Raw genomic sequence first — 27,053 nt, forward strand, 5'->3', positions numbered from 1 at the left:
CTACTTAAAAACCTAGTAAAGATTCTCTTTGTTTTATACTGAAAACAAAATACAGTTGAATATGATATCTTTTTGACATAGATGGAAGTTCAATATTTTTCCATTGTAATTTTCCATTGTAAATTTGAGATTTTTTTTGTATCTCTACACTAGCGGTAGGGCGTTCGCCTTACAAGCAGCCAACATGGCCGACCCGAGTTTGATTCCTCCGCCCCTCTCGGAGAGCCCGGCAAGCTACGGAGAGTATTCGATATGCCAAACACAGTAACAACAGAGTCTCCAATGGAGACGTTACTGGGCCCGCTCGAGCAAATCAACGATCAACGGGAGGGCCGTTACCTTTTACCTTTTACCTCTGTATGTTGGTCTAAGAAACATGCAGATGACTCATTGAAATAAATCTAAATCACAAATATCCAAGTAGATTAACATTGAAAATCAGAAATTGAAATTATCCAGCAAAATACTCTTCACCCATTGATCAAACTATGAGTTGGTAATCAGTATAATAGCCTTTAGTGTTTTCTTTCCTACATACTCTCAAGATCATTAGAAATAAGTAATTCTCCAGAATAATAATTCTGTATGATTCACAGCTTCAGACCAGCAATAAATTCTGAATTAAGCATACTTAGCAAGAAATTGTACTTAAAACATGGAAATAAGACATGTTTGGGGAGTTAATTTGTTATTGGATTTGGAGTGGCATAGGGAAATAAATAAGTTGGGTTTGGATAGACCACAATGATACAAGAGTAAAGAGAGGATAAGGAGAATCTAGGAAGGTGGAGAAAGTGCTAATGATTTTATCTGAACTTCTTCACACCAAAATAGAAGTTATTTATTCATGAAATGAAAGTATCAGCCTAAACTTTCAATATGATTTTAACAAAAACACGATTTTTTTCTATGCTTGATTTTGTTTTCTTACAACATATTCCTCCAAGATAATTTCAACTTGTATATTGTAAAATTTTATATCATAATATTGCATGCTATCAGTACTTTCTTGTTTAACATTCAATGAAAATACAGAAAGAAATGAAATATATCTTCCATTAGCCCCTTGGCATTCGTAGTGTACCTTCTTACATAAATTGAGTCTTAAAACCCAAATCATTCATTTTGTTCACCATTGCTCTGTACTGAATTTTATACCCCCAATTAATAAATTGAATCTACAATCTCAAATATGAGAGTGTATAGTATATTTTAAATGATAATGAAGGTTAAATGAAGTAACCATGGTAGATTCATAATCTGTTAAATTATCATTCTTTTAGGGAGGAGTAAAGACATTATTTGATTTTTTTTCTATCTCACTCTCTCTTGTTCTCTCTTTCCTCCCCATCTGTCTGTGTGTCTGAAAATACATATTTCTAGTTCCAAGATTTTAAAAAAATAATTTCTGTTATTTAAACCATCCATTATGTGGCATTTTGTCAACCATGCCTATGTTTACAAATACAAGACTATTATTATTCATTGATAGGGCTAGACTTGGTTTGTTTCATAAAGTAACCTTGGTGAGTTTCAGTTTTTCCGAAACTCATAAATTTAAATGTATAACAATTGTCTCATGAATTCATCTGCTGAATACACTAGAAAATTGATACCTTTCATCAAATACTCAAAATATTCCTGATAACCCCCCCCCCCCAACACACACATACACACACATTAATAGCTACTGTCACTGTCACTGTTACTGTCCTCCTGTTGTTCATCAATTTGTTCCAGCGGGCCCAGTAACGTCTCCATTGTGAGACTTGTTGTTACTGTGTTTGGCATAATGAATACGTCACGGGTAGCTTGCCAGGCTTTGCTGTGAGAGCAAGATACTCTCGGTAGCTTGCCAGGCTTCCAGAGAGGGGCAGAGGAATTGAATTCAAGCCGGCCATGTTGGTTGCTTGCAAGGCAAATGCCCTACCCACTGTGCTAATAGCTACTAGAATCATCAATAGGCCACTGTACTTTAGAATTCAACATAGATTGGTTTCTGATTTTTGTTCCAGGATGAATTATTTGCATTTCTGACATGTTCATTACATTTAAGCTGCAGGTTATCCAAGTACCATACCTAGAGAGTCTCTGATTTATATTAATTTATTCCTGGAGATATAATCTTCTCTTATCATCTCATGATCTTTTATTTTTTGGGCTCATGAATCTCTAATTTAGTTCGGCCATATGTTCTTATTTTTAGAAAAAGATTGGCATCCAAACAATGTTGCTTATGTTTTCCAAAGGACTGACAAATGGTATATTCAAAATTGAAATATATTTTTCCTGATAAAAATTCCTTTTCTCAAAGACGGTTTTCTACGTCTTCTTTTCTACCCATTTCACAAAACTAGAACATAGATAATACCTTTGAGGACCCTTGATGTTATAGCACTATACTTCATTATGTTTTGATTCAGTTTTTATATTTCGTGTTCTCTTTCATGACATTTAAAATCATGCACCCACCCACATGACATGTAATGTTAGAAGAAATAAAAGCTACTCTCAAAGATATGTAGCATCAAGATTTCAGCGACCTAAGTATAAATATTCCATGATGATTCTACACTGCTGACACATGCAAGCAATTCCTTTTATGATGAGTATCCAGTGGCAATATATCTTCTGCTTCTCCTTATCTCATGACCTATGTTCAACAAAACTGAGTTTGTCCTTCAAATCAGGCTCACCTTTTAGAACTTTCTCAAATCATGACTGCCTATTAAAGACTGCTTGTCTATATTCTCCTACACATTTGGTCTCTACTCTCCATTCAGATCCCAATAACACTACATACCATTAAGCAACACAATCGTCTCTTTTTCATATTCATCTACTTGCCTGATTGTTAGAGGCCGTAGATGATCAGCTTTCTTCTGTATTTGCTATAAATATTTGCTTGTGTACTTGTTTCTGAGAACACATTCACATGATGCTCATTAAATTATGGTGTTATAATTATTCTGTTACTTTTGTGAATCTCTTATGGTGCTTAATTTAAAAATTAAACTTTAATATAGGTGTGTGTTTTTGGAAATGTTTAGCATTTCTAGTGTTTAAGCTTCTCTGGGGGTCAATGAGGGAAGTACTGCAGTCAGCACTGTATGAAAAATTATACACAGTATATGACCAAACAGAAGTGCCTCCATGTCTCTAGAAAGCTTTGAAGCTTATTCACTGATGTCCTGATACATTGTTCTAAAGTATAGGTGTGCTCCAGTTTCCATGCATGCATGACCTCTCTCTTTTTCTGACCAATCTCCCTATCATTGTCTTCATAGTTCCAGAGAAGAACTGTAAAATAATAAATATATTGGTCAAATTCTGGTGAAATTTTTAAGAGAATATACCTGAATGTGTTTTTCAAGATCTTGTTAGTATAAAGACATGGGATCTTTATAATCCGCTTTGTAAATGCAAATTGATGCCTTCCAAAGTACAAAAAATAACTTTTTGAATTTATGCACACTTAGTCCAATTATAGCAGCTTATTCTTGAGGCTACTTTAAGAGAAAAGATAATCATCTGTAGATAAATGCAATTTTGCAGTGAATAAGCCTTTTAAGATTAGGGGATTAAGACTGACATTAATTATACATAAGTCATTATTGTATTTAACTCCTTGGTTAAGGAGAAAAAGACCAATATAATGATGGTTAAAAATTACCAGTATTTATTCATGTTTAAGTTAGAAATATCCTTTCTCACATCCTTGTGGAATACCATCTCGCCTGAAATATTGGAGCTTGCTAAATGCTATCTAATAACAAAAATACACTGAATTGATTCACAGAGATTTTTTTCTTTCTGGAGAATAGGATTTTTTTCTTTTCTGGAGAGCTGTATTTTAATTATGGTTTTACATTTTCATAAAGGGACAGTTTTTGTTCCATTCTCTGACTCTAGAATTTCAGAGGATATGTACTCTAACCAAAGTGGACAGCTGTGATTGACTGCTTGAACAAGGTACTGGGTCTAATCCCTAGCATTTTATAGTCTCTGAGAAACCCAAGTATGGCCTTGTTGGCACTTCTTATCACCATTGAGCATCATGCATTGTCAGATAGAATATCAAAACCAATAAACGTGCACCACAGGACTGAGTATCTCCAGAAGAGGCCTGAAATCCCAAGTTTTATTGAGGTTATTCCTATGAAATTTTTTTTAAAATGTAAGAAAAAACATACTATATAAAAATCCCTTGATTTTCATCAGAAAACTTAGAATAACTTTATTTTTATTTCTTTTTTATTTTATTTTGTTATTTTATGATTTTCTGCCCAACTTTTGTCTATTTTCTACATGGCTTACTGTGCTTACTTCAAGGGCCCAAGCAACTCTATTCAAAAAGACATCTGCACTCCTACATTCATTGCACCTACATATGAGAGCCCAAATCTGAAAACATCCTTATTGTATGAGAATAGATGCTTGGATAGAGAAACTATTATACAAAATGGAAAACCACTTAACTAAAAGAAAAAATGAAAAAATGCAATTTGCTGCTATGTGGATGGATCTTGGGACTGAAGTTAATCAGAGCGAGAGGGACAGGCACAGATGACATCTTTCAAATGTTAGACACAAAGAAACAGGGGAAAATAGAAATTGGATAAAGACAACAGAGACTAAGCACTAGCTAAGGAAATGACCATAATATTGTGGAGAGTGAGAGACTGGTAGGTTAGGAGGGCTGATCTGTCACTGTCACTGTCCTCCCATTGTTCATCTATTCCCTTGAGAGGGCCTAGTAACATTGTGAGATTTGTTACTGTGTTTCAATATTGTATATTGAATATGTCATGGATAGCTTGCCAGGCTTTGACATGCGAGGGAGATACTCTCCGTAGCTTGCTGGGCTCTCCGAGAGGAGTGGAGAAATTGAATACTCTAGTGGAAATTGTGGTATGCAAGAAGTCCATAATTTGTGGAACTGAAAATAATGGTGCTAAATAAAAAGTTTTGAATTGTTCTTATTTTTAGTTTTGGCAAACTTGACCTTGTAGCTTAGAATCTTTGATGACTTCCTCTGCCTTCCTCATTCCCTAGGTCACTGCCTGTGACCAGAAACTCCACTGAGTTAAAATTCTTTCCTTTGAGGTTATTATCATGTCTTTTATGAGTCGTTATTGGTTGAAAGAACAAAGCAGCCAGTCTGGTTCTGTATTCATTTAGCCAAAAGAAAAAAGAGATAGATCTATTTTGAGGAACTGCTTTTATCCTTGACTCTTCTAAGTGATCTTTTTATAAGTGGTAATGTGAGACAATAAAGGTGAGAAAACCAACAATACAGTCACCTTGAGAAAAAAGTAAGGAGAGAAGGGTCTAAAAAGCAAATGAAGTATTCAAATATTTCAATTAATATTTCAGTTTCCTATATTCAAAATTTGAACTACTTCACCTTTTATTCAGTTTATTTTAATGATTTAGCAGTTACTAAGATAATTGATTCCTCTTTCTTTTTCCAACTTAATGTAGTTTCTGATGAATTGCTGTCCTAATCAATAAATCAATATGTAATTACTAAATAGACACCCAATAATGGTTACATGCTGGAATAACTTAGGGAATACTGGATCCGATTTACAGATTCTTATTTAATTTATCTAAATGGGACCCCAGAATTTTTATATTGTAGGACCATTTCAGATGAGCTTAATGTGTAAACAAAATTAAACAACCCTGACACACTATCTGTCTAGTAAGATGTAATTCCAAGTGTGTAAAGAGTGAAAATCTGCCCACATGCTTTAAAATACTAACTGAAGAAGACAGCATTAACATCTGTGTCCACTAAGGAACTCCAAATATGTGACTGCATTCCGCAGAAATGCTTTTGAGAAGTGGACAGATTTCATGTCCCAAATAGAAAATGATAGTTAAGGAATGTTGTTGATGAATTGCCATGTCTCATGCTTGCTGGAGTACTTATTTGATAGCATTCTCCTTTATTCTAACACAATTTTCATCTATATTAATCATATAGATGATTCTTATGATTTAACCAATATTTTAGTATCTCTGATAACTATAATAAAAATAGATTTTTAAATGCATGTTAGTACTTGCATTGGCAAACATGAGAACCAAGACAGGTGAGGTATCAAAGAACCTCAGAGAATGAAGGAATCTTTGACAGATGAGATGAGGCTAGCAGAATTGAGGTGGACACTTAATAGGCAAAAGAACAAGGTTTGTAATGTGCAAATGACATTCAAGGAACAAAGAAAGAAAACTGCTGTTTGTCTTCCAGTAAGGTTCATGACCATCTAGCAACCCTGGAATAGAAATATCTTTCTCCTAATCTAATAGAAATAGGTTATTCTCTAACAATCTGTTTAAGAGTCACAGAGAACAAAACTCGTTTCATTTGTGACACTCTCTTAAAAGTAGACACTAAAAACTCAGATACTCCTTTACTTTTCCTAAGGCCTCAAAGATTTTTTGTTAATACCTTCTTGATGATTAAGTACATCAATACTTAAATCACCATGTGATTTTATTATTAGTGTAGATATATAAGGTAAAAAGTAAAGGCCCTCCAGTTGATTATCGATTTGCTCGAGCAGGCCCAGTGACGCCTCCATTGGAGACTTTGTTGTTACTGTGTTTGGCATATCGAATACATCACGGGGAGCTTGCCAGGCTCTGCCATGTGGGCGAGATACTCTCAGCAGCTTGCCGGGCTCTCCGAGAGGGGCGGAGGAATCGAACTCGGTTTGGCCATGTTGGCTGCGCGCAAGGCAAACGCCCTACCATGATAGCACAGCAGTAGGGCGTTTGCCTTGCGTGCAGCCGACATGGCCTGCTTGAGTTCAATTCCTCCCCCCCCTCTCGGAGAGCCCGGCAAGCTGCCGAGAGTATCTCGCCCACATGGCAGAGCCTGGCAAGCTCCCCGTGATGTATTCGATATGCCAAACACAGTAACAACAAAGTCTCCAATGGAGACGTCACTGGGCCCGCTTGAGCAAATCGATGATCAACGGGAGGGCCTTTACTTTACTTACTTTTACTTATATAAAGTTTATATTCTCATTTTCATTTTCCAGGTATGAATCTTAGAACCCAGAAAAATATGTAAATTTCCCAGTACTTTGAAGCAGCATGTAGAATAATTGGTTTCAACTTGGATATGATTATAAAACAAAAGAGGTTTACAGCTCTAATTGTAAAATATATGACTATAATATGTCTGACCTTGAGTTTGGTGTCCATGACCAGGCTCACTGAGCTTGGCTGAGCAAGACTACATTTGTAAAATGAAAGAAAAATGATTTTTAAGGAAGGAGCAACAGCTAAATCACTTCTTTGGAAAACATAAGATCCTATTCGCATTGAAAAAATTGTTCTTAAATTCAACAAAATACTATTATCACAAAAAATTGAAGCGTATAGAAAAGTACAAATGAAGAATCCAATAAAATGCATTTAGTAGTAAAATAAAAAAGATAGATGGATGCTGGTCAGAGGACATTTCACTTTCTTAATACTTAAAAAATGAAATTTAAGTGACCAAATCACATAATGAAACATATGAAAGTAAATCATCATTAAACCACAACACAAGAATTAAAAACATGACAGCTCCATGTTAGCATACCTAGAAAATGATTAATGATGTATATAGAAAACTGGAGAGATTAAAGCAAAATGAAACTGTCACACAATGTTAGCAAAGGTGAAGTAAATGTGTACAGTCTAGTAGAATCACTGCTTGATAATTATGCAAGAAAATGAAAACATGTTTTCCTCTTTTGTGATCAGAATGTTCTTCCATTTTCGGAAGCTTTTTGTTTTTCAACTCTCTAGGTATGGAATCATGCATTTTCTAGAGAAATATAGTCAATCAGATGTAATTTAACAGGTTTGCCCAAACTTAAGTTTGTATGAGTAAATAAATCTCAACCTGTATCTTTTCACAGTCTGTTTTATCAGAAAGGATACCTCATTCCAAATGTGAAGACTGAGCTCCCTAACATATCCAGTCAATGAAGTTATTATCACCATCATTATTAAAGGTAAGGTAAAAGGTAAAGGCCCTCCCGTTGTTCATCTATTTGCTCGAGCGGGCCCAGTAACGTCTCCATTGGAGACTTTGTTGTTACTGTGTTTGGCATATCGAATACGTCACGGGGAACTTGCCAGGCTCTGCCGTGTGGGCTAGATACTCTCGGTAGCTTGCCGGGCTCTCGGAGAGGGGCGGAGGAATCGAACTTGAGTCAGCCATGTTGGCTGCGTGCAAGGCAAATGCCCTACCGCTGTGCTATCGCTCCAGCCCAAAAGTAAGGCCCTCCCGTTGTTCATCAATTTGCTCGAGCGGGCCCAGTAACGTCTCCATCATGAGACTTGTTACTGTGTTTGGCATATCGAATACGTCACGGGGAGCTTGCCAGGCTCTGCCATGCGGGCGAGATACTCTTGGTAGCTTGTCGGGCTCTCCGAGAGGGGCGGAGGAATCGAACTCAGGTTGGCCATGTTGGCTGCGTGCAAGGCAAATGCCCTACCGCTGTGCTATCGCTCCCCACCATCATTATTATTGCCATCAAATTATTGTATTTGCATCTAATTCTCAATCCTTACAGGCAGGAATAACCTCTACATTCTTTAAAACCATTTTCTGTCTGAGAAATGCACATATTCAAGGCTACTCAGTGCTCACTAAGTGGCTCCTAATATCCAGATCATGCTGTAACCATGATAAAAGACTGTCAAATAAAATTAAAATTGTTACTGGTTACTTATTTTCCTCATGAATTCATGAGACTTCAGCTAGGGGGAAAAAATGACACTCACCTTCAACTCATTCATTAGGAGTCCCAGCACTGGCAACACTGTTCAATGTTTTATAAAATGACAATTAATTGCACATTCAGAGTAAGAATTTACCCTCCCCCACAGAACATGTAATTCAATTATATTAACGCTTTTAACAATAATGCAGTACTTTACCGTGAGATTACTTTGCCATCATTAATTAATGCAGCCTCTCAAGGACAACATCTTTATGCTTGAAGTTCCTTTGGACTGTGTCGTGCAGCTTAAAGAAAATCACTCAGCAGAGCTGTCCTTCTTGGTGCAAACACCATGACTCAATGCACAGGATCAGGTTAACTTTTTTGGGACAGCTCTTATCACAAATTTCACACTCACTAAAGCTGGGTAGTTTAGGTTATAGGTTGTTTTTTTTTTTCCCTATATCTATTTTCTGCAGCTTTTTAAAATTGGAGTTTAAAAGTCAATGGGCAGATTAAGTTTAATTCTACTCAGATGTAAGTTCCTTGCTCAGTCAGCTCCATCTGTTAAATCCCCGTGTTCTAGACAGGGCACACATAACCAAATCCACTACATTTTTGTTTCCTAATTTAGTAAGAGACTATAATGCAGGGTTCCAGCAAAATATATTACTAAATATATAAAATGTTTCATCATCTTTCAAAAAAATGACTGAGAACACAAGTGTCTTGGGATAAAACTACAGAAGTAACAGTAATTTGAAGCAGCTAATATATATATATATATATATATGATGTTTTTTAATGATAAGTAAAGAGATAAATATAATAAGAGTTCTCATGATTTGAGCAATGGAATCAAATATGTATAATTAAATATAGTACTGCTTTTAGTTTATTGATATCAAAAGTATCTCTTTACCTCATGTCTAATACTCATCAAAGACTTGCTGAAATCAGTACTCTGCTTGATATTACAAAACTAATGATTCCTGCAACCACTATTAACATCATACATTTCTTTGGGTTTTTGTCAGTTTCTTTTAAAAAGAGATGCCCTGCTTCTTTGAACTCCCATACAACAAAACCTGATTCGGAGGAAGGATGTTGGCAAAGATGGTACTCAGCAATATCTTATTAGCAAGTTATTCTGAAGTCACTGTTTGGGTCCTTAGATGTGCCTGTAACAAAGGAAAATAAATAGAGTTTTCCATCATGTGTACACTGATAATATTAAGGCACCTATTGATCATTTGATGCATTATGTTTAATGATGGATTATAGAACTGACTTTTGACTTGTAGATCAGAACTATCCTACTTATAACTTTATTATGAGTTCCTGGAATTAAGATTTTTTAAGGATATTTTTACATGATTGCATGCAATCAAATGAGAAGGCATTTTGTTTTTCAGCAATTGTATTCATACCACAATGATTAGGTATTTACCACTGAACTAACATCATGTAAATCACATCTAAACTGATGATTTTCTTAGTTCTATAAAAAAAAAAAGGTGTACCAGTTCATCACTTGCCCCTGTTCTAAACCAAAAATGCAAAATGTATTGTTTGGGTTTTTTACCATTTTTATTGACGTATTTTGATTTATAATACTATTAATTGTACTTTTCATGCACATATTATTCCAACAACTCTCCCACCACCAGAGCGCCTACTTCCCTCTACTGCCCCTCCCATACGCACTGCCCCAGGTAATCTCAGTTCTGTAGACAAAATCTCCTGTTCCTTTGCTTTGGACTATTTGTTGTTTTTTACTGTATTGCTTTATATGCCACATATTACTTTCACTGTCACTGTCCTCCCATTGTTCATCGATTTGCTCGAGTGGGCCCAGTAACATCTCCATTGTGACAATTGTTACTGTGTTTGGCATATCGAGTATGTCACGGGTAGCTTGCCAGGCTTTGCTGGGCGGATGGGATACTCTGGGTAGCTTGCTGGGCTCTCCAAGAGGCGCGGAGGAATCGAACTCAGGTCGGCCATGTTGGCCGCTTGCAAGGCAAACGCCCTATCCGCTATGCTATCTCTCTAGCCCATGACACATATTACATACATATAATCTTTTTTAATTGGAAGTGGTGCTGCATACACATATATAGATATATAAAGCTCATGAAATTCCACAAAATTTCAAATCAATGATAACTTAACAAAATATTTTTCAAATTGTCCTCCTGTTGTTCATCAACTTGCTCGAGTGGGCCCAGTAACGTCTCCATTGTGAGACTTCTTGTTACTGTGTTTGGCATATTGAAAACTCTCTAGCTTGCAGGGGCATAGGAATCGAACCCGGCTCGGCAGGACTGGCTGCTTGCAAGGCAAATGCCCTACCGCTTTGCTATCACTCCTTTTCTTTTATACTAGGCAGGTGTATACATTTTAAAAACTGATATATGAATAGATACATGCTAATACAGTTTAAAGTTTACAAGTAATGGATTAATTCTACAAATATGCAATTTAGTAAGAGAAGGGGAGAATTTTTTACAAATTAAATTAAAATTTTAATCAATTAATCACTTAATCACTTAACTTCCCGTTAGTCATCGATTTGCTGGAGCGGGCGCCAGTAACGTCTCCATTTGTCCCTGTCACGTGCTAGTGTAGCCCAATGGCATCTGTTCGCTCTGGGAACATGAAGGGCCTCAAACCGATCGTTCATGCTCTTGACGAAGAAGTCTGACCATCTGGTAGGTGGGCGGCCATGCAGTCTTTTGACATCCCGTGGAATCCAATCAGTAACAGCTCTAGTCCAACGGTCGTCTTTAAATCTCATTACGTGACCAGCCCATCTGATTTTCGACACCTTGGCAAATGAGACAGCATCCCTGATCCTTGATCGTCGACGGATGTCAGAACTCCAGATTCTTTCTCTCATTTGAGTGAAACGTGATATTCCAAGCATAGCTCTTTCTATTCTTCTTTGGGAGACCTGAATAGCGTTCTCATCTTGTTTGCGTAGGGCCCAGATCTCTGAGGCATATGTTAATGCAGGAAGAACAGTGGAATCAAAGAGATGTGCCCGGAGCCGGAGGTTCTTCATCCTCTTAGCTATTTCTTCGACGTTCTTGAAGGCGTTCCAAGCCGCTCTCTTCCTCCTGCGCAGCTCGGGTGCCAGGTCATTTGTCATGTTGACCTCTCGACCTAGGTACACATAGCTGTTGCATTCGGAGATGGTCATTCCATTGAGAGCAAATGGGGCGTCAGGAACAAGGCTGTTTCTCATAAACATTGTCTTCGTAAGATTCAGCTGTAGTCCTACCTTTCCACACTCACGGTCAAAGTTGGTCAGCATTTGTGCCGCTTGGCTGATGTTTGGTGCTATTAAAACAATGTCATCAGCAAAGCGGAGGTGGTGTCGTTGCCGACCATCTATCTTCACTCCCATTCCTTCCCATTCCAGTCGTCGCATGATGTTCTCGAGGGTGGCACTGAAGAGTTTTGGTGAAATGGTATCACCCTGCCGCACCCCTCTCTTGACATCAACGATCACTTCTTTGTAGAATGGGGAGATCCTGGTAGTGAATCCGCAATACAGCTCACGGAGGATCCTGATGTATTGGGCTTGAATGCCCTGATTGGCTAGGGCTTCAATGACCGCTTCCATCTCAACAGAATCAAAGGCCTTCTTTGACAAAATCTCAAGGCCGACCTAGGCTGCCACAATGAAGGAAGACAAAAATGATCATCTGTACTTTCAATGCACGTACACTAGCATCAGATGCATCCATCGAGGACCTGATGGTACAAGCGCGAATGATCAAGTACGACATCATTGGTCTAACTGAGACAAGAAGGCACGAATTTCACCATGCCGTTTTCGACACTGGAGAAGAATTGTTCCTCAGAACATGCGATAAAAGAGGTGTTGGAGGTGTCGGTGTCCTTGTCAACACAAACTTGGCCAAGAGCATTGATTCATTCGAATGCCTAACAACCAGAATTGGACGTTTACATTTGAATAGATGTGGCTCACTGCCTGCAGTTTCTATCTTCGTTGTCTACGCACCAACATCTCATTATGATGAAAGAGAAATCGAGAAGTTCTACATGGAGCTAGAGAAGTTCTATAAAGAAGACCACACCTTCTACAAGATCATTGTGGGTGATTTTAATGCCAAGATAGGACCGAGGAGATCAGCTGAAGAATTTCACATCGGGACCCATGGCCTAGAATGGAACGAACAGGGTGAGAGACTGAGTTCATCATGTCGACCAAGACCATTCATGGTAACCCACAGTTCCAGAAGGCAGAATCTAAACGATGGACATGGGAGTCTCCCGGTGGACGATTCCACAACGAAATAGACCACATCATATTCAATCGACGGTTTTGCCTGACTGATATTGCTGTTGTCCCAAAATTTCGAACGGGATCGGACCACCGTCTCCTTTGTGCAAAATTCTACTTCACAGTGCAGGGAGAAAGGGCTGCAAAGTTCAAAAAGAGAACTCCCAGAATGACCACCAACTGGGAACTCTTTGGTACTATTGCGGCAACATGGGAAGATGCCATTGTTGACAACATTGACGAGGTATACGATCGACTGGTTCAGCACCTCCATGAATGTGCGAGGAACGCCAAGAGAGAGATAGCCACAAAAAGTCGCCTATCTTCGAAAACTCTTGAGCTAATTCGCCAGCGTGGTTTGGCGCATGCCTCAGGCAACCGCAAGCTAATGTCCGAGCTCGCAAAGCAGTGCAGAGATGCAATCAAGGAAGACCTCAAAGAGAGAAGAGCAGAAGTACTGGTAGATGAGGCAGAAGCCGGGAAAAGTATTCGTAACGCCCGCCTGTCCTTCGCCAACTACAAGACCAAGATGACTGCCCTCCGACGTCCTGATGGATCCATCACATCCTCCAGAACGGCAATGGAGAAGATTATCCATGACTTCTACTCAAATCTCTTCGATAGCAATGTCCACTTGCCAACATACCAAATTCCACAGGATGGGTATGTTGTTCCCAACGTTCTCCCCTCCGAAATCCGACACGCCATTTCGTCGGTAAAGAAACAAACAGCACCCGGCCCAGACAAGGTCAGACCTGAACAGCTGAAGAACCTGCCGTCAGTACTCATCAATACACTGGCTCGGCTCTTCACTCGCTACCTGTCTGAATGCAAGGTTCCGTCCCAATGGAAAACCAGCAGGACCGTACTACTGTTCAAGAAGGGAGACATCCATGACATTGGCAACTATCGCCTGATCTGCCTATTGTCTGTCATCTACAAGTTGTTCACTCGAGTCATCCTAAATAGGATTGGCAGAACACTAGATGAAGGACAACCTTGTGAGCAAGCAGGGTTCCACAAAGGATTCAGCACCATCGACCATATCCACACGATAACCAAGCTCATTGAGGTTTCTCGGGAGTTCAAGATGCCGCTCTGTTTAACGTTCATTGATTTAAAGAAGGCCTTTGAAAATTTTTTAGGTTTATAAAAGTATAAAAATGTGTTTTATCCTAAAAGGGGAATATTGGCTTTATGTTAGACAATATTATACTACTAAAAATACTTATGTGTCTGCATTAATAAGTAAAATATTTTAATGAAAATGTTAATATTTGTAAAAAATTGCTTGAACAGATATATCAAGAACATTCAATATAAAGGGAAAAGTAACTTATTGCTAAAAAGCATAATACCTTTAGCTAGCTAGGAATAAGACATTTTTTCTTAATCTACCAAAGGACAACTGTAAGTGCCATAAGCAAGAACCATACTCAATAACAAAATGTTGAGAAGTTTGTCTAGTCTCTTAAATAAGCTCTTTTAACATGTCTTGCAAAATTAACTTCAATTATACAAATGACCTAAACTGTTGTCTATTTTTTAAAATTTGTACCATTGCTTCAAATCTATATACTCCAGGTAGAATGAGCATTATTGGTGCATTGTTCACTATGTCCCAATGTTATCTTCTGGTTCATAGAGTTTCATTTGCTAGATCTAATGTGACTTTTATGGGAGATCTTTGTATGTAGGTTCTTTTATTGATTTTGCTGTGGTCAATAATCTATCTCAGTCTTCAGTAATTGTCAATCTGAGTAGAATTTCTTGGAATTTTTTTATTTGGGTCTGTTTTGGCTGATGTCTACTGAGCCTGTTGTATGTGAGTGCCTGTACTCCTGAACTCCGAGAAATTCTATACTTTCTTTAATAGCAATTCTTCATTAAATTGATCCTCTTGTGCCTTAAGGGTTTTGGTGATTGTTATGTTCCTCCACTTCTACTCATCCCATAGTTCTCTGGTGTGTTGTTTATTTATTTTCAGACTTTTTGCTTTTTATCTTCCACTGTTTTATAGTGTTTCCTAAATGTCTTCTTGGAACTCACTAATTTTTCCCTAGGTCTCTGCTTGACATAGACTTCTACTGACTTTTTTTTTGGCCTGCTCGAGAAAATTGATGAACAACGGGATGACAGTGACAGTGACTGTGACATAATCTACCATACTATTCATTACTGACTCTTGCGATTGTCGCTTTTCCAATCATACAGATTTTTTTGTGCTTTGCTTCACCAGTGTTTTAATAAGTTCTTCATGAAAATCCTCAATATGATACTTTTAAACTCCTACTCGGGAAGGTTACAGAGATGGATGGTACTGGTAACAACTTTTGTGTTATTATTTTCTCTCATTGAACATAGTGGACTTCTAATTACTTGCCTGTTGTGTTTCCTATGCTTCAACTGTGCTCAGTTAACCTTTGTAGGTAATGTCACTGGGAGTGTCTGAGGTATTAAGCTCGGTTTTGCTCTTTCCTTAACTGCACAGAAGGTATAAATTACATTTAGTGTGAAGTACAATGAGTAGAGCTGGTATCTGACCATGTGGTTTGAGGTACAAGCAACACAGAGTAGAATTATAGCTCAGGGTTGGATGTTGACCTGGAAAATTGGGTGAGCAAGTAAAGAGTCTGACATGTGGAGGTGGGCCTACTGAACAAGTGGAGATCTGGTGTAGAGGCTTTTAGGTGCAAGTGGAACAAAGGGAAATCAATTACCAGAAGATGTCAAGATATTTTGACATCTGGGATATTTTGTAGGAGGTTAACTTCACCTGCAAGGTTGCATGGGCAAGCTCTGGGGTGGGGAGAGATGTAGAGATGGGATAGCTAAAATGGTGGAGTCAGAAATCAGTGTGATTTTTACCAGTTTTTTTTTTTCATTTTGAGCCATACCCAGTGTTACATTCAGAGGCTGTTTCTTGCCATATGCCCAGGAGTGACCTTTTGCCATGCCCAGAGTGTACCATATATAGTATTAGGATGAAAGTTAGATTGCTGCATATAAAGCAAACACATTCCACCTTGTATTTCTACTCTATCCCTTTACCAAAAATTTTGTTAATAAATAAGAATAAGTGCATAGAGTCCAGAATAGAATGTAGTTAAAAAAAAGAAATTTTATCATACTATCCTCTGTTTCCAAACATCTACACCAAGAAAGCTATCCTCTAGGACATTTATTTTCAAGGAGTATTTCTGGAACAATAGCAACAGAATACCTTAACAACTTGATAGAAATGAAAATTCATAGACCCATTCTAGATTAAGAAATCAGACATTCTTGGTTTGACATCAAACGTCTTTGTTTGAACAAGCATTCTAGATAATTTATACCTTCATTTGTCGTGTATAGAGGCTACTATTGGAAAAAATAGCTATGTTACTAATTCTTTAGAAATAAATAAGAAAACAATGTCAGCATGCAGAAAAAATATGCAAGGTTAAAGAGTTACTACAGGTTGCTTGTATTGCCTTGCATATATCACCCCCCAGGCCAACTTGGGATTGATTCCCAATAACATAGATATGATATCCTGAGGGCTACCAGGAGTGATCCCTAATCATAGGACTGAGAATAAAAACTGGGGGAAGTTGGATATGATACCAAACCCCCTGGTGTAATCCTCCCCAAACAATCTATGCAATCAAATATGAAAGCTCATTGTTTTAGTCACTGATTTATATTGTCAGAATAAAGACCTTTATTACAAAATAAAAGAAGAAAAAGAAAATTCTGCTTTATGTAGTGAGACATACATTAACAAAGTTGTTAGTTGTCATTTCATGACAACAATGTTCCTGAATTTTCTGGTGGCATGAGGATCCCAAGAGAGACCAAACACTGAAATTGAACAAGTTTATGACATCCAGCCAAGAAACCAAATTACAGAAGGTGAACAACACTCATTCTACGTGCAGGAGCATTAACCTAACTGTGCCTCTATGCAATTCTCTATCTCACACTTTCAAGAAATCTAAATAATTCACTGTGAAGATTCTCACTTCTTCAAAGTACATTCTTAACAAGTCACTGTACCTCCCTCTCAAAAATGTAACCTTGAAAAAAGACTCAAAGGGGAAAAATATCTTGATAGATAAGATAATAACATTAAAGAGAATGCTTCTGTTTAGTAATTGATCAGAAAAATTCCTCTCATTTTTTCATTATGTTGAGGTTCTCACTAAAAAATTAAAACTAGTATAGGGATGAAGCTTAATGAGAGATCTCTTAAATTCTATGTTCAAGTTCTAGGCTTGAGTCTGGCACCAAAAGGAAAAAGATCATATAAATGAGCTTCACGCCCCACTGAGGCCACGAGTTGCCTCCCACGAGTGGCTCTCCAGCACGGCCCTGGTTCCAGAGCCACAAAGACTTAATGCAGAACCCGGCAGCTTGCGGCAGAAAAGTGAATGGACTATGCATTAAACTATGGTGCCATGCCTCCCGGGAGGGAAAGGGTATCTGTCCCTTCCACCCCCCCACCCACACACACACACCAGAAGCAAGGTGGCCACTGCTTCAGAGCTCATTGGAAAGCCAAGTATGAGCCGGCGGTGACAGGGCACTGCAGCCTCATGGGAAAGGGGGTGGTACCAGCTCATTCTTCACCCCCTACCGAGGTCATGAGTTGCCCCCCATGAGCAGCTCTCCAGCATGGCAATGGCTCCAGAGGCACAGAAATCAATCTCATAATTATCTGGCTCTCGGCAGAAATCCCTCCAGACTTAATTAGTAAAATATCAGAAACCCAAAATTTATATTTATGTCGCAATAGTGGTAGTGCTACATCATATGGTCTTCAAAACCAGCAATAGAAAGAAAATTACTTCATAATGCCTTTTCATCAGTTCTGATTGTTGGGTGGAAACTCTAAATAATAATGGTGCATCTCTTGTCGAAATAATGAATGTAATCAAGTAGAGAGAGATTTAGGTAGAAATCATCAGCATCACAGGCATTGGGAGGAATGGGAGGGGGTTATATTGGGATTCTTGGTGGGGAAAAATAAGTACTGGTGAAGGGAAAGGTGTTTGATCATTGTATGACCTAGACTTAAACTTGAAAGATTTATAACTTTTCCCACAATGATTCAACAAATAAATATAACAAAAAACCAAAAGATCATATAAATGAAATGTATTGCTTGGTGGGAATAACAACTCAAGCAATGGTGGTGAAAGTGAATTGCACGCTTTCTGAGCACTCTGTTCCAGGCACAGTTACATGAATTTCCCAGAGTATTAAGAGATTCTCTCACAGACAAGATATTAAATTGGTTTTGAGATTTTTGGCCTAAAAGGGAGTGGAGGAAATATTTGGAGAAACAAGGCAGATTCTGGGTGATAAAAATGTTCTTGCAGCAAAAATATTTCCAATTTTCCTCTCCTCTCATGCAGAAAAGACAGTGCAATTTTGTCTCCATCTCTGTCAATATGTACCCTCAAGGTTTGAAAGCCATGAGAAAAGATATAAAGGAGGACAGAGAATCAGTTCCATAAGATATCACATGTAGAGATAAGTGAGCTATCACTGTGGAGCCTCCTTGAAATTTTCTGGAATTTGGGAATTTCACAGTCTGAAGACTGGAGTCCAAAGATATGTGGGGTCTGTTATATGTTTGTTTTCAGATTATGAATTTGAAAATTGAAGTTAACTTTACCGGATCCTTTTGAAGTGCAATCTGACAGTTTAAAGTACATTAGAATTAACACTGTCACTGTCACTGTCCTCGCATTGTTCATTGATTTGCTCAAGCAGACCCAGTAACATATCCATTTTGAGACTTATTGTTACTGTGTTTGGTATATTGAATACTTCAGGAGTAGTTTGCCAGGCTTTGCTGCTCGGGTGGGATAGGATACTCTCGGTATAGCTTGCTGGGCTCTCCAAGAGGGGTGGAGGAATCGAACCTGGCTCGGCCAGGATGACTGTGTGCAAGACAAATGCCCTACCGCTGTGCTATCACTTCTGTCCTAGAATAAACAATAGGTAGCAAAATAGATTCTGCAATTACATAGAATAAAACTCTCAAATCACAGCAGGAGTCAGAAAGATGGCTTGAAACTCTAGCATTTCTCTCAGAAAATTGAAGAGCAAGAAGAATATCAAAATCCTGGGGCTGGAGAGATACTGGGGGGAATAAGTCGCTTCCCTAGCACATGACCCCAATCTGTTTGATTCTAAGCCTATGGTCTCCTGAGCACCACTAGGATTGATTTTTGAGAGTGCAAATGGTATGATGCAAAAATAAAGAAATCATGATTTCTATCACTGCTTTTCACTATCTTCATCAGAAGTCGCAGCATAGAAATAACTGAAGATGGTTCATGAAGTAGGACTCACCTCACGATTCTGTTTTATTTAACCAAGGTTATAACAAGGCAACTCGTCATTTTTCCTACCAGAAAAATTCTCTTACCTTCAAAAATATCTCTAATATGTCCTTTTTTAAAGTCTTGCTTACATATACTTTAGCATACATTCTTACTCAGAACAAAACATATATATACTATATTCAGAATGGTGAGAATATAGCATTGAAATCAATTCAAGTATTTCATAATTAGCAAGCTGATTTGCAGTATACATGCATTTGTTCAACACAAAAATGATAGCAGTTAATCTACAAACTGACCCATAAATAGCATAACATGAGTTTTTGATGGAGGAAACAGACTTCACAAATTCAAACAGCCTTACTCAGTCATATCTATATTCACATTTGAAACTTTTAAAGAATATCTTGACTCTCTTGCACTGTCATGGTTAAATTCTTGGAAAAGAGAGCTTGTACAATGATGGACATGGTTCTTGCTTTGTACACAGTCAAGATGGGTTAGATCCCCAGAGCCTTATATGGTTTCCTGATCCTATCAGGAATGAACCCTGAGCATTACCAATTGTGGTCCAAGGGCCATGTGCTAGTTGTATTTCTTAAAATTGCTTTCAAAACAAATTGTTTCCTTTTGTGCCAAATTCTAATACATGGAAGGCATTGATTGATCTGGATTATTCCGAACTATGTTCATATTTATTCTTTCATTTGTCATTCTAAAATAATCTCCTTCATATTAATAGCAGCTCCTAGAACCGTTCGTCACCATCCTCCCATTGTTCATTGATTTGCTCAAGCGGGCACTAGTAACATCTCACAACAAATTGTAAGACTTATTGCTACTGTTTTTGGCATATAGAGTACATCACGGGTAGCTTGCCAGGCTTTGCTGTGCAGGCGAGATACTCTCGGGAGCTTGCCGGGCTCTCTAGAAGGGTGCAGGAATCGAACTCTGGTCAGCCATGTTGGCTGCATGCAAGGCAGCAAGCTCCAGCCCATAGCAGTTCCTATTAAAATTAAAATATATACATATATACTTAAAAGTGATTTTGATTTTAAGACATTATTGTCTTAAACCCTATAAATTCTAATATATTTGACTTTCCCCTAATATTCATTGGCTTTTAACCAGATAAATTCTAATGTATGGAAAATACATGTTTGAATATACACCAAAGTTTGAACTTTTGAATATCTAGAATTTTAATTTTTTTTCCACTCTCCAGGTTCTTTGTAATTGTGGAAGACAAGCTCATCTTGTTTTAAGTTTTATCATTTCTGCCCCCAGAAACCTTTTTATAATAGCTTTTTTATCAAAGAAACAATTGTCAGACTATTTAAATAAATACAATAAAATTCTATTGACCTATGTATCGAGGAAAGTATCCTGGCAGAGCAGTCCTGAAAAGAGTTGTTCCTTTGATGGCAGATTACTAATAATAGAACAAGTACTTACCTTAACATAATTTTAACTTGAAAATGAAACTATCTTCTTGTAATTGTGCATTAATCTCTTAAATTAATTTTAATGTTCTTATGATGTAAATCTTTTACAATGCAGAGATGAACTAATATAAAATATTCATTAGTTCTAACTAGAAATGGACAATTTCAACTCTGTCCTATAAGCATCTACAAATGAAAGATAATCTCCATGAAGAATTTAGATGCCAGTCTTGAAACAAAATGACCTCATTCATATTTAGATCCTGTGTATAAATGACTGCATTTTGTAGGAATATTTTACATTGGCTACAGCAGTTTCTAGCAAATATATCAACCCTGAATTGTTACTAATCAGACTTCTTTTAGTTAGTTAAAATCTTAATCTTACTGAAATCTTCAGCTTGTAAAGGGTTGCAGGAAGACAAGTACTTTATTTGATTGTATACACTTAAAACGTTATTTTGTTTGAGGGGCCACCATGGAGGTGATCAGGGGCTTATTACTCACTCTGTATTCAAGGATCACCCCTGGTAGTGCTTGGGTGACCACATGGTGTGGCCAGGATTAAATCTACTTCAGGGGCACACAAAGCCAATGCCCAACCTGTTGCACTATTTCTTCAGTTCACTAAAACATTTATATTTCTGCCAAGAAATGCATCTGAGACAGTTAGGATGTTTCCAATATAAGATATCTATCTATCTATCTATCTATCTATCTATCTATCATCTATCTATCTAACTATCTTGTATAAGATGTATAATTTAGTTTATTTTCAAAATTTAGGGCCAGAAACATGCACTTAAGTGAATACTTGAAATAATTTAAACTTCACTTACCACATTATTTTACATATAATATAATTATTCCTATGCACCTCTGTGGATTAGGCACTATTGGACCCAATTTCGAGGGGATTTTTCTACTCAGAAATCTTATCTTCCTAGCAAATAATCACAGAGCTACATTTTTTTCTAAATGTCTTTAGAGACTCAAAAACTGATCTATTTTATCTGAATTTTAAAAATAGGAAGCTGACTCTTAGGTTGTATATATCAGTAATTAATACAATTCTCAAATAAAATGGAATGACCATAGTTATTGATCTTCCTTGACAAAAGACTACTAAGTGTTTGTAGCACTCTTTCCCAAATGCAAGCATCTTTAAAAGATACATAAAGAGAAAATTTTGCATGTAGTTTTTAGTTATAAATTTTTCTTTCTAGCACAATAATAAATAACTTGGTAAATTACTAAAACATATTTGTTCTCTATAGAATATTTATGTTGACATTTAAAACAAGTATGATTGCCAAAACTTGGGGTCTTTTAAGAATATATTTTTCCCTTTAAAAATTGTGGTCTTGAAATATTTGAGTGAGAAAATTGTCTCAATACTTGACAGAAAATAGTCATTTAAATTAGTTCTGCAATGAGCTGTAGACCAATGGAACAGGGTTGAATATACTGATATCTTCCCCCAAGCATAGGAGCATCTAATCTTCAATAAGGGGGCAAGAAAAGTGAAGTGGAGCAGGGAAAGCCTCTTTAACAAATTGTGCTGGCAAAACTGGACTGCTACATGCAAAAAAGTGGGCTCAGATCTCTGCTTAACTCCATGTATAAAAGTAACATCAAAATGGATTAAAGATCTCAACATCAGACTGGAATCCATAAGGTACATTGAGGAAAAAGTTGGCAAAACCCTCCATGACATAGAAGCTAATGGTATCTTCAAAGATGTCACACCGCTGGCCAAACAAGTGAAAACAGAGATAGACAAATGGGACTATCTTAAACTAAGAAATTTCTGCACCTCAAAAGAAACAGTGACCAAAATATAAAGACAGTTTACAGAATGAGAAAGGATAATTATCAAATACACATATGATAAGGGGTTGATATCAAGGATATACAAAATACTGGTTGAACTCCACAAAAAGAAAACATCCAACCCATTAAAAAATGGGGAGATGAAATGAATAGAAACTTTCACAAAGAAGAAATCCAAATGGCTAAAAGGCACATGAGAAAATGCTCCACATCATTAATCATCAGGGAGATGCAGATCAAAACCACAATGAAATATCATTTCACACCACAGAGACTGGCCCATATCCACAAGAACAAAAGCAACCAGTGCTGGCGCAGATGTGGTGAGAAAGGGATACTCCTTCACTGTTGGTGGGAATGCCAACTGGTTCAGCCCTTTTGGAAAACAATATGGATGATTCTCAAAAAATTAGAAATTGAGCTCCCATTTGACCCAGCAATACCACTTCTGGGAATATATCCCAGAGAGGCAAAAAAGTATAGTCGAAGCGACACCTGCAATTGTTTGTTCATTGCAGCACTCTTTACAATAGCCAGAATCTGGAAAAAACCTGAGTGTCCGAGAACAGAAGACTGGTTAAAGAAACTTTGGTACATTTACACAATGGAGTACTTTGTAGCTGTTAGAAAAGACAAAGTCATGAAATTTACATACAAATGGTACTACATGGAAAGTATGTTAAGTGAAATGACAAGAAAAAAAGGGATAGACATAGAAAGATTGCATTCATCTGGGGAACATAAAGTAACAAAATAGGAGACTAACACCTAAGAGTGGCCGAGATTAGTGCCAGTAAATTTACTCCATGGCTTGGAGGTTAAATTAGTACCAGTAAATTTACTCCATGGCTTGGAGGCTAACCACACATGCTAGGGGAAAAGGGAGCTCAGATAGAGAAGGGAACACCAATTAAAGGTTTTGGGAGGATCCTCCCAGGATGGGAGAAGCATGCTGAAAGTAGACTATAGGGCAAACATGATTGTCACCCATTGCCTCTTTTGCAACCCACAACACCCAATAAGAGAGAGAGAACAAAAGGGAATGCCCTGCCACAGAGGCAGGGGGGATGACGGGAATGGGGGGTGGGAGGGATACTGGGATCCGTGTTGGTGGGAAATGGGCACTGGTGGATGGATGGGTATTTGATCATTTTATAATTGAAACCCAAGCATAAAAATTTGTAACTCTACAACTGTACCTCATGATTTCTCACTAATAAAAATTTAAAAAATGATTACAAATAAAAAAAGAATAAAAATCTTGTTCATATGTGCAGCTAATAAAAGAAGGGGCTTTATAAAAAATAAAAATAATAAATTAGTTCTGCAAGACACTCACTCAACCCTTTCTATCATTTTTAGGATATTAAGACCACATATCTAAATGAATTGAAATATATAATTTTTAATAGTAAGTCAAAACATATACATTTTCTATATAATAGCAAAATAAAGTATCTGACTAATATTGCTCATTTATATCTGGTATTCCCTTTGATCATTATGTAGAAATATCACAGTATACACTGAAGTGTGTCAGCTTCTATATATTTCGTCAAAATCTATCTAGCTGAATGTAACATAACTTCAAGTATAATTCTTAGGAAATACTCACTATCTAGTTCAATGGTCAGTATATTTAAAATAAATAAAAATAGTAAAAAAATGATAAAATGAGAGAAGGATAAACTTCACAGAACACAGAAATAGGATCTAACTATATTCTGGAACCAATTTCCTAATCTTAACATGAGTATATGCTCAGTTACCTCCCCTGATAGTGCCCCTGTAAATCATTCTTTCTCCTTGGCTTTGACACTCTTCAAAAGCCATATGTTGCTCTCATTATTGTAGCTTGCCTGGGGCTGTTATGACAAGAACAAGATACATACAGAAATGGAATGGAATATGAATGCTTAAGGATAGTTTCCCTCCAGCTCTTGCTAGGCCATAATAAACATGTTAATTCTTTCAACTCTTTTATAAACACCAGCTACTCCTAAATATTGTTGTTGTTGTGAGTGAACACCAGTCCCATAACCACGCAAGAATACTTTTTGGATATATGCATATGAATGCAGTTTGTTATTAAAAGAAAACTATACAACCTGGATTGTTTCATGCTGCATTTTATGTTCAAAATGGTAGAATAAAAGCAGGATGCACATCTATTTTCCCAGGGGTCTACACCTTACTGTGTACAAGACTTACTGCTGGCTCTATGCTTAGGGTTCACTTCTGGTGATGCTCAGAAGATCATGTGTGGTGCTGGTGCCAGGGATAGAGCCATGGTTGACCAAATAAGACACCTTAGGGCTGTTCTATCTCTTCTTCCCAGGTGTACATCAAAAAAAGAGCTGTGAGGTGGTACAAGTTAAGGTGATGGACACGTTTCCTGGCTTTCAGATTGCAAGCTTAAATGGTATAATGTACATGGAAATCCTTGTAATTTTATAGAAAATTTGTAACATTTTAGTAAGTTGTTATTGTCTGAACATTTCACTTTTAACCTAGAACTACAGTTATACTTATAAGTGTCTTAGAACAATAATTCTTATATTGAACATTATACATAAGTAAACTGCAAAGTACATCCATGGACATACAAACCAAGTTTATCTCATTTATTCTACATGATTCACATTCATAGATATATTTTCCACAGCAATTTTTGAGAGGGTATGGTGCTGGTCAAACTTGACAGTGCTCAGTATTTACTCCTGGTTGTATTCTCAGAACTCACTTGTAATGCTATAGGAACCCTTTGAGGTGCCTGATACCAAAACAAAGTCAGCCATATATGTGGCAGATGCCTTACCTACTTTACTATCAGTCTAATCTCTTATTTTCCTCATCTTAAAGACTGAAAACTTAGCTTTTAAAATGCCAATCATACATGAAATCACAATGCATGGATTTTGTGGTTTTAATGTATGGGGTTTTTTTGTTTTTGCTTTATTTTATTTATTTTGTTTTCGGGTGAAACCCAGTGATGCTCAGGGGTTATTCCTGGCTCTGTGTGCAGAAATTACTCCTGGCCGTGCTTGGAGGACCATATGGGATGCCAAGTATTGAACCCAGGTTGGCATGCAAGGCAAAAACGCCCTACCCACTGTACTATTGCTCTGGCCCCTAAGATATGTTTTCTATGAATTACCTCTCATTGGATGACAAATTCAAGAGAGCAAATGAGTAAATCCGGGGAACAGGACATAATTTGTAAGTTCTGCTGGCAAAAAAAGAGGAAGAAACAAAACAACATTAGAGAGAAAAATATGCTACAGACCCCCAAATACTGAAGATATTAGATTAAATGATAAATTGGGTGAGAGGACCAAAGAATCCTGATTGAGTGAACAGTACAATACAATCACATGGAGAGCTAGCTCCTCTGATAAAATAGTGGTGAATATGCCCTGCTTAAATAAAAAAGGTAATATGATTTTTTGTTTGTTTGTTTTGCCAAGTAAGAACAAAATTTTCAAAACTTTGGACCTCTTACAGATTAAAATCATGTGTTATTGCAGTTTTCAAAGCATACCAGACAGAAAGAGGATGTTGGCACTTCATGCATCTTAAATCACTTCCTAGTTGACTTAGTGACCTTTACTTGTCTTTCAGGCATCTTTAAAATTAGGAAGTTTAATTTTCAGTAACTCCCTTATCCACAGACAAAATTTCACACTCTTCATGGGGAAATTGCATATTTCTCAGTTTACCTAATAGAATCTTAGTTTTCTGTGAATGTTACTTATTTTTATTGTCAGTGAAGTTGGAAGTGCATAGATTATTTTAAGGATCCAGGAAATGAAATAAGAATGAAAATTAGAGCATATTTTAAACAATCAAGATTTAGCCTATGTTTCAGTCACCAAAGGTCAGATTATGACTTTTATTGCACTGAGTATTCTTTTTCTTTCAACATCTCACCGTCTTTGAAATTGTCACTTGTGAGTTTGTTTTTATTTACTTTTCAATAATAGAAAATAATAAAAATGCTAATGGAGTTAACATTACAGTAAAGAAAACAAGTAAATATAAGGCTCATGTTAATGAAATCATTTAAATAACCCTGTATCTGACTACTACATGACCTCTGTGTCCCAGGGATTTATAACTCCCAGTGATTTAACAACAGAGATACAGATAATAATTTAGATTCCATGCTAATCACATCACACATTGCCCTATCCTAACATATCCTGCTCATCAGAATCATAGATTTCAAATGTTAGTAAGTCCTTTTCCATCTATTCTTCCTACCTTGGCTCACTTTGCTGACTTCCAGATGATATAGTGTTATTATTCAGTTCTCTGAAGACCTTTGTTTCCTTCAGTGTAAGATTCTATAAGCACTCTTCAGTTTTGAGATCTTATGAAA

This window comes from Sorex fumeus, unplaced genomic scaffold (genome assembly GCF_029834395.1).
Source record: "Sorex fumeus unplaced genomic scaffold, SorFum_2.1 ptg000009l, whole genome shotgun sequence".
NCBI classification, from domain to species: domain Eukaryota; kingdom Metazoa; phylum Chordata; class Mammalia; order Eulipotyphla; family Soricidae; genus Sorex; species Sorex fumeus.